At 35.2% G+C, this 14,481-nt stretch overlaps 1 protein-coding gene across 1 annotated transcript in view; it reads left to right on the forward strand.

Moving 5' to 3' along the window:
• The window catches only part of CNTNAP2 (contactin associated protein 2), a 1,042,550-nt gene that overhangs the window by 517,061 nt on the left and 511,008 nt on the right, over positions 1-14,481 (forward strand). The window lies entirely within an intron of this gene.

The raw sequence follows: 14,481 nt of genomic DNA on the forward strand, positions 1-14,481 counted from the left end.
TGCAGAAAGAATGCTGCTGTTTTACTGTAAATATAACAGCAAACATTTTTTTCCCCCCTTCTGCAGGGAATTAATGAATGTTATGATATAAAACTACTAGGTTTTCTAGAAGTCAAAATTGTCTGCCTTTGGCACAAAGATTTCTGTCATTGTGATCCTATTGATTAAAGGTGCACATGTTTCACTGGCTATTTTTATTTTCTGACAAAGGAGAATTTCATATAGTCAAGTGTGCAGCCTTCTGCATGTGTAGGGTATGAATAATTCTACAGGGTGTTAATAGACTCTACTGGGAGGAATGCAGCCTGTTTACCACAAAATATTAGACTAACTAAAACCACAGCCTCGATGCAAATCTGTTTTGGGTTTCATATCTGCTGTGTTGCTGTCTGCCACCTGTAATAGCATATTTTTCCAGGAGCAAGTTAGTCTCTGAGTCTTTATTTGATATGCGTCTCATTATTTACAAACTTGCTTACATTATCAGCTTTAATGTCAGTTTTCAAGTTAACATGGGGACATCAGTACTTCATTCTGGGTCACAGTGTAATGCTGGTTACAGAAGCAGTAGCTGTACTGACTGCGAGGACTCACATGAGAGAACTGTAAGGTGATGTGCAGGTGGCAGAGTCTTGTTCCTTCACAGCTCTGCAGTTAAGGTACCTATATGGAAAAGAGTTCTGGTTTGTCTGGTTTTATTTGTCACAATTTCACTTGAGTACCTTAAGGATGCACTGACTCAGGGAGCTCTAAATTTGCAGGTAGAGATTTCAGATAAACAGAATAATCTAGCCACCCAATTTTTCAAATACAGTTGAATTCCCAGTTTTCTCACTGGCTGCTGGGCACAGCTAACCTCCTTACCTAACTACTGCTTTATGAAGTGCTTCATGATGACTAGGAGGGATCAGACAGTAGGAGAAAAAGGTTTTCTTGTTGACTTGACAGTACTTTCATACCTAATTCATGTGAGCATTTTGTTTAAGAGAGAAAGGCAGCTGCAATTTTATAAATTTTGATGACACTTTGTAAAAGTAAAAGTGAAATAATTATGCATGGAAGTGCAGTGAAGGAAGGGATACAATACTCTAAAAGGATCCAATAAAAAGCAGGAATGTAAAATGTTTAACTTCTGTGTAAATACAGTGATCATGAGAGTTTACATAGCATGCTGTGGAAAAACATTTGGATAATAGTAGGTGATTCATTGGAATAATGAAGCAGACATTGCTTTGCATTTAAAATCAGAGAAATGGAGAGCTGCCATCAGGCAGTCTGTTCTTAGCAGTTTTCTTTATCTCCCAGAGATCCTCCCCTGCTGTCTGTTCAGTTTTTGTCAGGGATCATTTTTTCACAGTGTTCGCAGATCCCAGCTAGAGTCTTATTTCATGTTATCCTTTGTTCTTCAAAAAGGCACTTAATTGTACCTTCATTTATTTAACTGCATGCCCTACCTGCTGGAGATTTCACTGTATTCAATTCTTCATTAAATTCTCTCAGTCTCTTGGTCAATTTTCTTCATCTTTATTGGCAGGATAAATCATCCCATTACTTTATTCTTGAAAAAAGTAAAAGAAAAATAACATTGTTATAATTATTAAAATGGTCTTGTGTATCTGAAGCTTCTTCACTCATTGTTTGGAGTTCAAGATTATCTTTAGTATGAGACTTTACTACTTTCTGTCATGCCTTGGTTACCTCTCTCACTTCATTGTTACTACTTTAAAAAAACACAGATAGTTGTTATTTACATCAGCAGTTTCTAGAAAATTTTCTATAGATCACTTCTGGTTTTGTCAAAATTCATTTTATTTTCTTCTTTGATTATGTTAGATATTGTTTACCTTGCTGCTCCTTTCATGCCTTCAGTCACTTTCAAGCCATAACCTCAACTCTACACATTTGATAATTAAATCTATCTTTATTCTGAACATTTCATATTTATTTTACATGCACATAAAAGAGTCAGGGGTGATTATATATATTGTGGTATTTAGTAGGTATGATTTTTCTGTTACAATTAAAAAGCAGCTGACTTTTGTGTTGACCTGCAAACCAGAATTTCAGGTTTTAATTGACCTGGCTGTAAGTTGTTTAACAGTGACCAAATGACTAGTCCATGACTTGTTCTGAGCTTCAGAGGGATAAATGGTAAAGGCAATAAAGAGCTGGTAAAAAACAGTAATAAATATTTTACTGTGTTGATAAGGTGTACATTCTGATGCACCAAAATGCTGAGTGTAACAAGAGTATTTTACATTAATATGCACGTGAACTTTCAGTTTGTATTACATATGAAAAGGACAAAGATGATTAGCTCTTGTAGTTAGACTTACTGCCTGATTTTCTTCCTGAGCAAATAGTTTTCTTTTTTTCATCATCTTGCCAATTGTACTTTGAAAACAGGTTTCTAAACAGTAAAAAATCCCTGCCCTGCCCAGCATTTTGTTAAGCATCCAGTAAGCACTGCTTAGCTGTGGACAGACTGGCAAAACTCTTGTACAAAGTCAATAACTTTGATTTTGCTTTTTTCTTTCATTAATCTTGGTAAAATGCTACCACCATTTGATTGATGAGAGTTATATTAATAAACTTGCTGTTAGTGAGAGGAAAATCAGGCCCACTGAGAGCTGAAATAAAGATTTAATTAGAAGAAATAAGCTACTGACTGTGCAGAATTACACAGGTGAAATACTTAAAGCTTGTGCATAAATCAAGAGTTAAACATCCTATTGATTTTTTCTCTGCAAAGTAAACTTCGATTAATATCTTTATGATTGTGAATGCTCCATCTTAGGGATTAATAATAGGACAGAATCTCAGAAAACACTCAAGAGATTTATCTTTACTGCTCTGTATAGTTTTGGACTAAATTTTGGTTTTGTCATTATGAGATTCAGGCAAACTTTCTAGAAATTGTTGGTTTTACACAAAGGATTGATGAAAGTAATGCTAGGCTGACAAGATGGAAGAAAGATGTGATCTTGCTTTTAGAACTTTTTGAAAGCAGATTTCCTATATGGTTTTGCATATTAAAGGATTCTGATATTCTGCTGCAGTTTAAAAGTAGTTTAGTTTGAATACATACTAAGAACCTACTCAATATTTGTGCTGTTGTAATTAGACTAAGTTGTTGATGAAGTTGTATTTATTTATTAGCTTCAACAAGCTAATGTCTTATTTCTTGAGCACAGAAAAATCAGCAGCTGGAAAATGTCATATTCCCAAGTGTCTCTTGGCTATAAAAACTTTTTATTAAACTTTTCCTAAAGCTATATGGAAATGCAGTTCAGTGCAGGGTTAAGCCACAGCCTGTGTCCCAGATGCCTCCTTTCCTTCCACTTAGTTTTATCTACCTGCTTCGGCAATTTAATCCAAATTCCTTCCTAAGGAAACCAAACTTTTCTGAAGCTTTCAACATGGGAAAAAATGGATAACATTTAAAAACACATAGAGTATTGTTTTGCTCAAAGAGACAATAGTAACATTCAAAACAAGACTCCTGAGGAATCATCTAATGGCTTTACAATGTGTTTTTAAAGCAAACTTCAAATCCCTGTTTTCAATATCGAATAGAGCGTCTCTGCCTCTTGAGAAAACGCTGGGTTTTCATGATGGCAGATTCTAAATTAATCTCTGCTTTCTCACTCATCTTTTCATAGGCAATTTTGACCTTTCATATCTAAGCATTCCCTGCTCTACTTAAATACTAGATGGTGTCTGAAGATCCCTTGGATTTTACCCTATAGTACAGATGATAAGTCATTGCAAAAAGGACATAATCTCCTTCAGCCCATAGGAAACAGAGAAATATTCAGTGTCCAAAACCTCTTGCCTTTAACTTGAATTCATCTGCTTGAAGCTTCTTTTTTCCTCCTCCAACTCTGTTAGTTAACATCTTGTATTAGCTCCTGCTCAAGACTTCAGTTCTGTTCCTCCTGTCAAGCATAAACTTATTAAAACTAGGGATATGAGTATCTTTTTGTCATATTTATCTGTATTAAATAAATCAGACTTCTCCCTGTGGAATCCCTTGGAAGCTTTCCACCCTTCTGTCTTTCTGCTAGATCTCAAGTCATCTGAATTGCAGTTCATTTATATTTTAGACCTTGGGTTAAGATAGCATCCTTCAGGTAATAAAATGTCTTTCTCTGACAGATCTAAAGTGGTACTCTTCCAGCAACAATTCCTTGGGGCACTTGATGTGAGAATCAAGAAGTATTTTTGCCTTGGTGGTTAAATGAAGGCTTAGAGAATGTGTATACACAGAGCACAAGTGCACTTCTTGTGGGAAGATAACATTTCCCACCAGGTCTTTATTATATTACTGGTAGTAGGTTATACACTGAATGTTAGTAAGTGGTGGCAGGTACCCCTGAGGCACTTGTCAGCATGATAGAGTTGAGAGACATAAATTCTGTCCATGAAAGACAGAATGATGACTTAGCATCAGACAAGTCTGAATATTAAAAATTTAGAATGTTCACAGATAGCCAGATTTGTCCTCTGTTTCCCTCTGTATATTTTTGGCTATTGACCTTAAGCAGTGAATGCAACTACATGAATAGGCATTTGTGAGTTTGAATTTCACAGAACTGGCACAGAAATACTTGTAGTAGTTATAATTTTTTTATCACACATTTTCCTGTAGTCTGGTTTAGCATCTCACTACAGTAGACTTAAATCAATCAGATCAAGAAATAGAGTTCCTGATTGTAGGCTTTTTTTGTCTAAGAAAATTGATGAGTATAGTTCATGAGTTTCTGAATTCTGCTTCATCAGTCACTGACTTTCACTGGAGAATTGCCTAAAAAGCAACAAGCTATGCATTCTAAAGCATGCATGGTACCTTTTTCAGATACTCCCCTGAGAACAATGGAATTCTTTTATTGGTTGCACTGACACTTTGCAAGGATGGAGGAACCCAAGAATCAATAAGCTAGGGTGTTGTCCTTGATAAGCTTTCTCAATTTATATAGGAGGCTGAAGTTCAGTTTACTTGTTTTGGTCTCATTTCCTCTGGGCTATTGAACAGTTAGATGGGACCTTTGCTGATCACTATTTTAGCATGAAAGATGAGATAAGGCTTTTTACAACTACTACTTGAACACTTACTGTGTTGCATTGAATTTCCTTCAGGACGAAAACCATGAAATAGTGGTTAAATGATAATCCTAACCTAGTGTAATTTATGTGAGTAGATCTGGACAGAACTAGGTGGAGACATACCCTTCTAATTCTTTTTTAATTCAGTAAGTTTGACAGGAAGTGGACTCAACTTTTGTTGCTTTCCATGTTGCCTTTTCTTACTACACCTGCATCAGTTATTGCTAATCTAGTTCTAGTGAAGTCTTAAATATTTTGGTTTTGACTTTGATGAATGGAAGGTAAGCCCCTTAGCTCTGAATACTACAGAGATGCCTAATATTTTGCAGTTACCTTAAGAATACAGATTTTTACTTCAGTGGATTCTCTATTAGCATATTTTTGTTGAATGCAAAAGAGCATGAAGAAACCTGTCTCTAAAGACTGGTTTATCAAGCCAAGGATGTTTATTTAAAACCAGCATTACCTCTTGGATCAGAAAGATGGTGTTGTTGGAAAGGACATTATAAAATGTACTTAAGTTTACATTTTAAAGTCTTCCATGATTTACATGTACTGATCGAAGTGAGTATGTGGGAGTTTTTATTCCATTATTACTTTCTTTTAAGATTATAATAAGGAAATAGACAATTTCCTTATAGAAATATATAGAGTGTGATAGAGAGTGAAGCTATAGTTATATTTGTTGTGTTTATGCACAACCCAACAACAATACCACAAAGTATTCATATAATATAAAGGGAAATGAAAGGAATGTTTTCTAATATCAGAAAGACTGCATATCCAAAATATTAGATGTTTTCCGCCAGTATGCTTGTTTATCATCTCTGCCTCTTCCTCCATACAGGTGGTCCTTGGAGAAAACCCAAGATTGCCACACCTGTGCTGACCATGGTTTGCCATAGATGGCAACCACACGATGAGGTCAGACAGGTCTTTCAGCAATGGCAAAAATACCTCCCAGCACCATTACACTTAATTGTGGAAAAATATGGATTGCTGTTAATGACAGGATGTAGTAGTTTCTGTAAACTTTTCTGTAGGTTGGTACTACTAGAGAAATGTGATTGGACTTTGTGCTGTCTTAGCTCTTTAGTTTACCTTGTAACAGATTTAAGTTTTACTACAAACTAGTGGGAAAAAGTACGAAATCTATTTTAAGAGTGTTTTTTACTTTGCTTCTTTTTGAGAGAGAAGTAGTTGATTAAACATATCTCCTGACAACCCAGCATATGATTAACCATTTCTAATAACTTAAATATATACTGCTACTGCCTATTCAGTCTGGCAGTTAGGATGTTCTGTAAATGAGTAAGTGTTATGTAAATGTTGTGTAAACAAGTAAGTGAAGTAGCAGAAGATAAAAGGGAATGCAGTCACTTTTTAATGGATAGTATCAGTTGCAGTCACTGTACATATGTATATGTACCATTGTGCATATAGCCATGTGTCAGTCAGAGAGTTCACTCAGCTAATTTGCCAACTAGAACAAGCAGGAAGTTCACAGATCATTATTTGGTAAAAGAGTAAAACCATTTGAATGGATTGAGGAGGGTGCTCCTTGATTCATCTCAAGGTCTTGTTGCTATAACTGTCTGCATTGGATGCAGGCTGCATCATTTCTAGGATATCATCTTCCTATGGGATCAATAGTTTCTCCACAATCAGCACAGAGATCCGGGAATAGTTCAGCAGTTAGACTGTTCTGGCATCCATTACAATAGACAGTATGGACAAAACAGTTCTTACTCTGCCAGCCTGGCTTGTTCTCCAGCACATCTCTGCAAGAGTTTGCCCTCCTACAGATCCTTATGCCCCTCTCCTTCCACTGCTCCTTCTACTGCACACACAACATATTCTGAATGTCATTGATTAAAAAGCACAAAAATCACAAGTTATGAGGTAACCTTATTATTATTAACCACTTTATGAAGAGATGCCCATTTTTAGAGCCACAACATTCCCAAGGTGTCTGCGACCCAAAGAAGGAGGGTCAGGAGGAGAGCCAAGCTGTTGTGACAAGGCTGCTGTAGCTGTGGCCATGTAATGCTGATGACATGACAGGCAGGAGCTGTCAGTGCTGCACAGTGTGGGCACCTGGATCAACAGGGTGAAGTGCCAGGGTGAGGGTACTGGTCCAGAGAGATCTCCACATTCTGTATAGTGGGGTCAGAAATGGATCATTCCTGCTGCAAAGATGGTAGAAACACATCCTACCTTTTTTCAGAATCAAGAAACCACAGCAGAGATGGTGAAGAAGAGGAGGGGGCTTACAGATGTCAAAACAAAGGGAAAGTTCTCAGATTTGGAAAAAGGGTCTGCCATCACCTCATTTACCAAAGTTTGTTGTTTTAGAAAATGCTTTGGTGGGCACGAAACCTTACTGGTGTAAAAAAGCAATTGTTATGGTTTTTAAAAAGAAAAGAGGGGAGAAGAAAAAATGCTCAAGGTTCAGTCTCCAGTTAGAACATAGGATATTCAGGTTCTATAAACTTAGAAAAATGTTTATGGACAGATTGGGAGATCAAAGGTCTTGAGCATATATTATGTAATAGTGTTTTGAAAAAATGGTACAGAGTCTTCAAGCAGTGTGCACAACACTGTGATATGAAGCTATAAACTATGTAAATTAAACCAGCCAGTGCTCTTTTCACCTTTTCATCTTATCCAAATGCAAGGGAAAGAAAGGAGAATTTTCTTTGCTTTTAAAGTCAGCATTTGCAGCATTTGCACTTTGAGTAAAACCAGGTATAATAGTCTTTCTAGAGCAAATGTCCTTGCAAGTAATTTGAGTTTTTGCAATTTTTAGTTTTTAGTCTTACTTATCACTAATCCTCAAGTAAGTGTTCCACAACATCTCTAGCCTATAACTTACAAGAAAATAATTAAAATTCATTGTAATATTAAGCACAATTCTTCTTCAGGGGGAAACATGACCTAATTACAGGCATGGAACTTTAATTTATGTGTTGGGAACTGACACTCAGTATCTTCTTTTTCATTGCTATTCAGGAATCTGGAAAATAGATTATTATCTGTGACAGATTTCTGGCAGTCCCTCTTGGTTTGATAGTGTTATTTTAGAGAGAAGAGAAAGTCACTTTTGAATATAATGAAAGGAAAAGTTGTCAAGCATTCATACATATTTTATGCTGCATAAAACTTAAGTGCTAGAGGAAAGATTCTGTTTTCAGTCATGCCATTGTAAATTCATGTTGCTTCTGCTGACCTCCAGGCTTGCTTCAATGACACAGAATGGCATCCAGCCCAAAGGATTAATTTCCGTTTTTTACACAAGCAATGCAGCTCTTGTAAGTCAGCTTGGCCCTTACTGGGTTTTTTTGGTTAGCACAGTCATGCACAACTGTGATGTGTATTTTGGCACTTTGGCATTTTCTGTTGACATTGACAGAACTAAAAGCAATTTCTATCAAACCACTTTTCTGAAATGGCATCAGGCATAGTGTGTATTGTGTATTTTTTTGATGGAAGTGGTAACTCTGCTGCAAAAATTGACTTGGATAGAAAAACATTTTCTAGTTGTATGTTGCTAGCTCTGCCTTTACTCTGTTCTTGTAAAAGATGGTGAGTCCCTTCAGGCATTTTTGCACATTGTTTTCATTTTCAAATGTTGCTGAAGCAGCATTACATGAGCACTGAGGTGAAACAGACCAACCAAAGTGGTTTGGTTTCTGTAAACTGAATGGAAGATGATATTGTCTTTAAAAAGCTTACTCATTAAGTTTAAATATTTGATAAGGAGAAAAAAATCTCAATTCTCTATTGTGAGCCAACCACTGCAAAATTTATTTATTTTAGCAGTAACCAGTGTCCACACAGACACAGTTTCACTGAGGAGAAAAACAGAGTTCTACACTAATCTTTCGTAGAGTATTTCCTTACTAAAGAAAAACATGCTTAGAGTCATGACTTCCCTATATCTTTTTCAAGAAGTATATGAATGTACAATGAATTTGAGGGATTCATTGTTTTAAAATACAAAAATAACTTTGCTTTCTTTTTGCTGATGCAAAATAGTGGAACATTATATTGCATGCCCTCAAATATAAGGATTTCATTGATTAACCTTTTTTAGCTTTTTTAACATCTCATTTTCTGCATATTAGCACAAACATTAAAACAAACTGCCAAGTGGAATCAGCTTTCCCAGAGCACTAGCAGGAGATTTCTAGCAGGAGAAAATAACATTCTTAACATTCTGGTGTTGATACTTAGATAATTACCTGTGAAAACAGTAATAGCTCATGCCCTGTCTCTCGATTCTGGAATTTGCAGCACAGGGCTGATATTCTTGAGTGTACTGAATCTGGGAAAGAATAATGTGGTGGAGAGGAATCTTTGGGAGACTTAGGCTGGTTGCTATAGGATTGGAAAAAAGTGATGGTTCATCAAATTTGCTGTGTGATAAAAATTTGCAGTATGCTAAACAAGAATATCTGGTCCTAGGGGAATAACATTCATCTTCTAAAGCATCTTCCAAAGGCACACAACTGAGCCCAACACAGATCTGCCTTCTATACCTTCCTAGGTGCCTGTGAAACATATACATATATACACACACACACACACACACACACACACACACATATATATATATATATATATATACACATGCACATACAGAGAGAGAGATATGATGTTTTATTGGTAGGCCCCTGTAAAAAAAAGCAAAAAACAAAAAAAATTATTAAAACATTTCATTTTTATTTGGCAGGATGACCCTAAGTTACATTTCTGGTGAACAAACTTGAAGTACTTAATAATGCACTTACCTCTTCTACCTTTTTCTTTTTCTTTATAGCTTTGAGCAGTACAGTATGAAGTGTTCTTTTGTGATTTTGTTTTCAGGAAAATGCTGTTATGAATGTGATGTTTGTTTCATTCTTTCTTTTAATATAAGATTTCCTATCGCAGGCTGTTTTCTTAGGGAAACTTTTTTTTAGCTTCATAAATGTGGCAGTTTAGAGTTTTATTTCTTACTGCAAATAAGGATTAAAATACCATTATGTTAATAGTATTGGCTAATTTTGCTATTCACAATAAATAATTATATTACTGGAAGCATTATAGTCCAGCCTGTACCATTCAGCTGAATTAGAATTTTGAGTGTTATTTCTTCCCCATATCAGTAATCTCTGATCAGTGTTACAGGTTATTATATTCCACAAGGCTATTTCATAATTATAACAAGGTTTTTTTCTTTTAAATATTGACAAAAAAACCCATACAGAAGCAGTAAATATCTGAAATACAATCACCCAACAAGAAAAATCCACTTACATCATCCTAAGCAGACACTGCTCTCACCTATTGCTCCCATGCTCAGCAGCTGGATACAATATCTTAAGTTCTTTTTTGGCAGAAAGACTGAGTGTCCATTAGATTTTTTGAAGGCTTCATCAGGCATTTTCAGTATTAGGCCTCCCTGCCTTTCCTGTAATCATGAATCAGAGCCAGTGTAACCAGGATTTCTGTTAGTGGTGAGCCATTGAGCAGTCATATGATAGGGGAATGCAGCAGGTCTGTGGAAAAATTTGGATTTTCTGAAGCAAGATTTTCCCCCAGGATTTTCATGTTTTACTTTGTGCTCTTGAAAATCCATCATTATTTTTAAGAGTGAGCAAAAAAGGGTTGTACCTAGGAAAGAGATGTTGGATGTATCAAATAACTGAGGCAGATAGAGGTTGGGAGAGGACTTAAGTCAATGCTGGATAAAGATTTTTGGCAAACATGCTTTTTAGATAGATAGATAGATAGATAGATAGATAGATAGATAGATAGACAGAAGACAGACAGACAGATAGATAATATTATATTTGTTTTATATCTTATATTGTTACCTCTGCAAGAAGTTAGAAAGAAACGTGCTAGTTTACTACTTCTGATTTTACTGATTCTTTACAGAATCTTTTATTCTGCTCTAGTTTGTTAACACAGATGTACTACTTATTCCTCAGTTACTACAGCTTCCTTGAAAGTTCCCTTGCATATGGTGCTAAATTCCCATTGACAAATATGCAGAGAAAATAAGCTTTGCTAATGTATAGGCATTGCTGTGTACAAACAAATGAAGAAAACAGCTTAGCTATTTTTATGTTTAAAAGTATGTGTTATTTTTATGGGAATAGTCTGAAGTCCAATGTGGTGTCCTCAGAACAATTTCAGTATTAACATTGAATATAAAGGTACAAGTGGGAAGAGGAAGTATACAGGTCTAAGTAAAGGCTCAATAGTAGTGGATTTTTTCTTTTTTTTTTACCTTTTTTTTTCTTTTCAAACAGTAGTCATATTAAACATGTAGCTCTGGAGTTTGTTTCTTAAAGTAAATTCAAATTCTACAGAATTTCTTTAAACCATAAGGATATATCTTCATCAAATTCTAAAGAAAAATAATTTTTAAAAGCTTGAAAGAATTCAGTAATATTTTGGAAATCTCTTTTAAATTATAAACGGAATAACATTCAGTACTGATGTTGCTTTTATATTAATAGTACCTTTAATATCTCTTTCTTGTATCATATTTTACATGCACAAGAGGAAATTTTCCTTTCATTTTAATTGTCTATGGAAAAGACATTTGTATGTTCAGTTAGGTCACCCAAGTATTGCAAAGTAGAATTATTTCCTAATACTCTTAATAGTTTCTGTGAAATTAATTTTCATATATAGACAAATGGATATGCATTGTCATAAAAGTGATGAGCAAAATGTAGTAGGTGCAAAATTAAAGAACATACCCTTGCATTATTCATAATTTAAAAGAAATTGTATTCTTAAATAACATTCTTAATTTTCTGTGTATCATTGACATCACTACAATAGAAGCTGAGTAAAAAGACAGCATCATATTCAATAGCTCAAGTTTAGTTTAGATCAAAACTTGCAACTCAGATCTGGTTTTGTCATTTGTTACGTTTAACCAGGAATTTAAATACCCACAATCATAAGCAAACATGAAATTTATTGACTTAAAGTTCTGATTACACTGGCACCCTGAACTAGCAATGGGATATGAAACATTGCAGTGGATCAATTTTTTTACCATTGTATGTAATGGTTCATACATTTAGCACACAGAAGCCCAAAATAACATCTTGTCTGCACTCAAAACCAGAACAGTCTCATAGGAAAACTGGTATTATGTCATTTTGAGTTGCTGAGATCTTTGATAGCTGCCATGTATCTTCAGTTCACACAAGGAACTGTAGAAATTTGTGCATTGTAGTTAAGAGTCCAGAAAGGCTATGATGCTGACACTTCCAGTCCTGAAGTCAAAATCAGTCAAAATCTCAGGCCAAATTAAATCCAATGAGAATTTGAATCTGACTGCTGCTGAGAAAGGCTCTGCAAGACACCATTTTTTAAGAACCCAGTTATTTGAAAGTTACTCTTCAGATTATCTGAGCACAGCAGCAAAAGGTCCAAGAAGGTGCAAGGTCCTTTCCTCTGAGTATTCCCAGCAGCTCACACCATGTCAATGATGCCTGTCTGGTGCTTGTCAGCACTGTCACGACTCACTGCCTGCCTCTGGAAGTTCTATTTTCAGTTCATTCCATATTCATTTCATGTAAAAGGCAGGTGAGGGGGAGTGACAACAGGGATCAGAAAGCCCTTCTCCAGAACCTTACTTGTTATCATTTGATCCTTTGAGATTTAGCCTGTCAACTTAAAAACTTTATTTCACAGTATTTGAAGTTTTTGCATTGCAAAGAGCTTGTTGGGGTTATAAAATTTAACTAAGGTCTGCAATTCCATTCTCTTTATGATCTGATTATTTTTATTATGGAAGTTAATTTGAAACTGGAAGTACTGCTACCTCAAGAAGGAATATAGCATATATATTTTTTTCTGTATGTAAATTAGTGATATCCAATAGAAAAATATGTATATACTCTGACTGGTTGAGTCTTATGAATGTTTCTGTGGCCAAGCGAAAATAGAAGCTGTTATTCATTTCAGATTAAACAGGAGTTCAAAATATTGTGTCTTTTTATTTACAGTGTTACAGATTGCTTAAATTTTTTTTTTTTTTTTTTTTTTTTTTTGTGCCAGGAATTCTTCAGATTGGGTATTTTAAGAGGTTGTCACTGCCCAGGACAGATGACTAGTAGATTAAATCTAGCAGAGCTCTTTCAGCTATACTCTTGAGAGACTGCAGGTTACAAGGAAATGCCACATGTCACTCATTCTCATGTGGTAGGACTCTCACTGTCCCACTACAAAAGGGAGAGGGAGCAATATTTTAGGACTTGCAGGAAAAGATGTTATTGGCATTAAACTTTCAAACCTGCAAGGGCCACTGAGGGCATTATAACAATAAGAATTTACTGGAATAAATCTCTTGGTTTCTGTAGATATAAATGCTCTTAGGTTAAAACAAAATTCTGCTGTTTTCTCTCATTCCCAATCTGTTCAAGCTCTCCGAGAGTTACACCTCCATGAGGGCACCCAGGCATATACATGGACAGAGTCCCTACCATGTGCACCTCACTTATTTTAAAATCAATATCAAAGCAAATAAGATCCCTTGATACCTCTCTTTGTCATTCAAGCTCCTGAAACACAAGGTGTGGAAGAGTTGTAGCTCTGCAGAAGGTTTATAAGATTGTTTTCAGTCTTTGCCTCTTTTTCTTTCTCCTCTTGTTTGAGTCAAGGAAAAAAATGCAGCTCAGAGATCTGGCAATTTTATTCCTTATGGCTCAATGAATGGATGACTTCAAATTCTGTTGTACTATTAAAATTACTGTGGGAATAATGTATGATATACACCATCCTACTTAGAAAGAGGACATGGTTCTGGGTGAGTGTTTAGCTCATCCTTATGTATTTCAGCACTGGTAAAATGTTTTGAGCTGTCAAAGGACGTTAAAAAGATGTGCTGAGTTTGTTGGTTTTGATTTTTTTTTTAAATTAGGAATGACCTTAATCAAATTTTAATGTTGTAAAAGCAAACATTAAGAAGTTGTTTTCTCATTGAAAATATGCTGAGTTACATTTCTTGTCCCATGTCACCATAATGAATCTTTAAAATTATTTTGAAGTAGTAGCTATGATGGAAAAAGCCACATACCATATGCATAATGTAGCCAAATCTGATGAGTTTACTATATATATCTCTTCAAGCAGACAGAATATTTTTAAGATTTTACTAGATTTTGTCCCTTGGAATCAAATATTTAGTATAAATAAATGAACTGAACACAGAGGTTCATCATTATTATTTATCATTATGAGAAACATATTGCACTTTGAAAAATAATCCTAAAAGAATAATTAATTTACTTTTCAGAAACTGATCATTGTTATATATGATTGTGTTATAATTAACTAATATATCAAAAAGCACTAGCATAA

Source organism: Oenanthe melanoleuca, chromosome 2, assembly GCF_029582105.1.
Source record: "Oenanthe melanoleuca isolate GR-GAL-2019-014 chromosome 2, OMel1.0, whole genome shotgun sequence".
Classification (NCBI taxonomy): Eukaryota; Metazoa; Chordata; class Aves; order Passeriformes; family Muscicapidae; genus Oenanthe; species Oenanthe melanoleuca.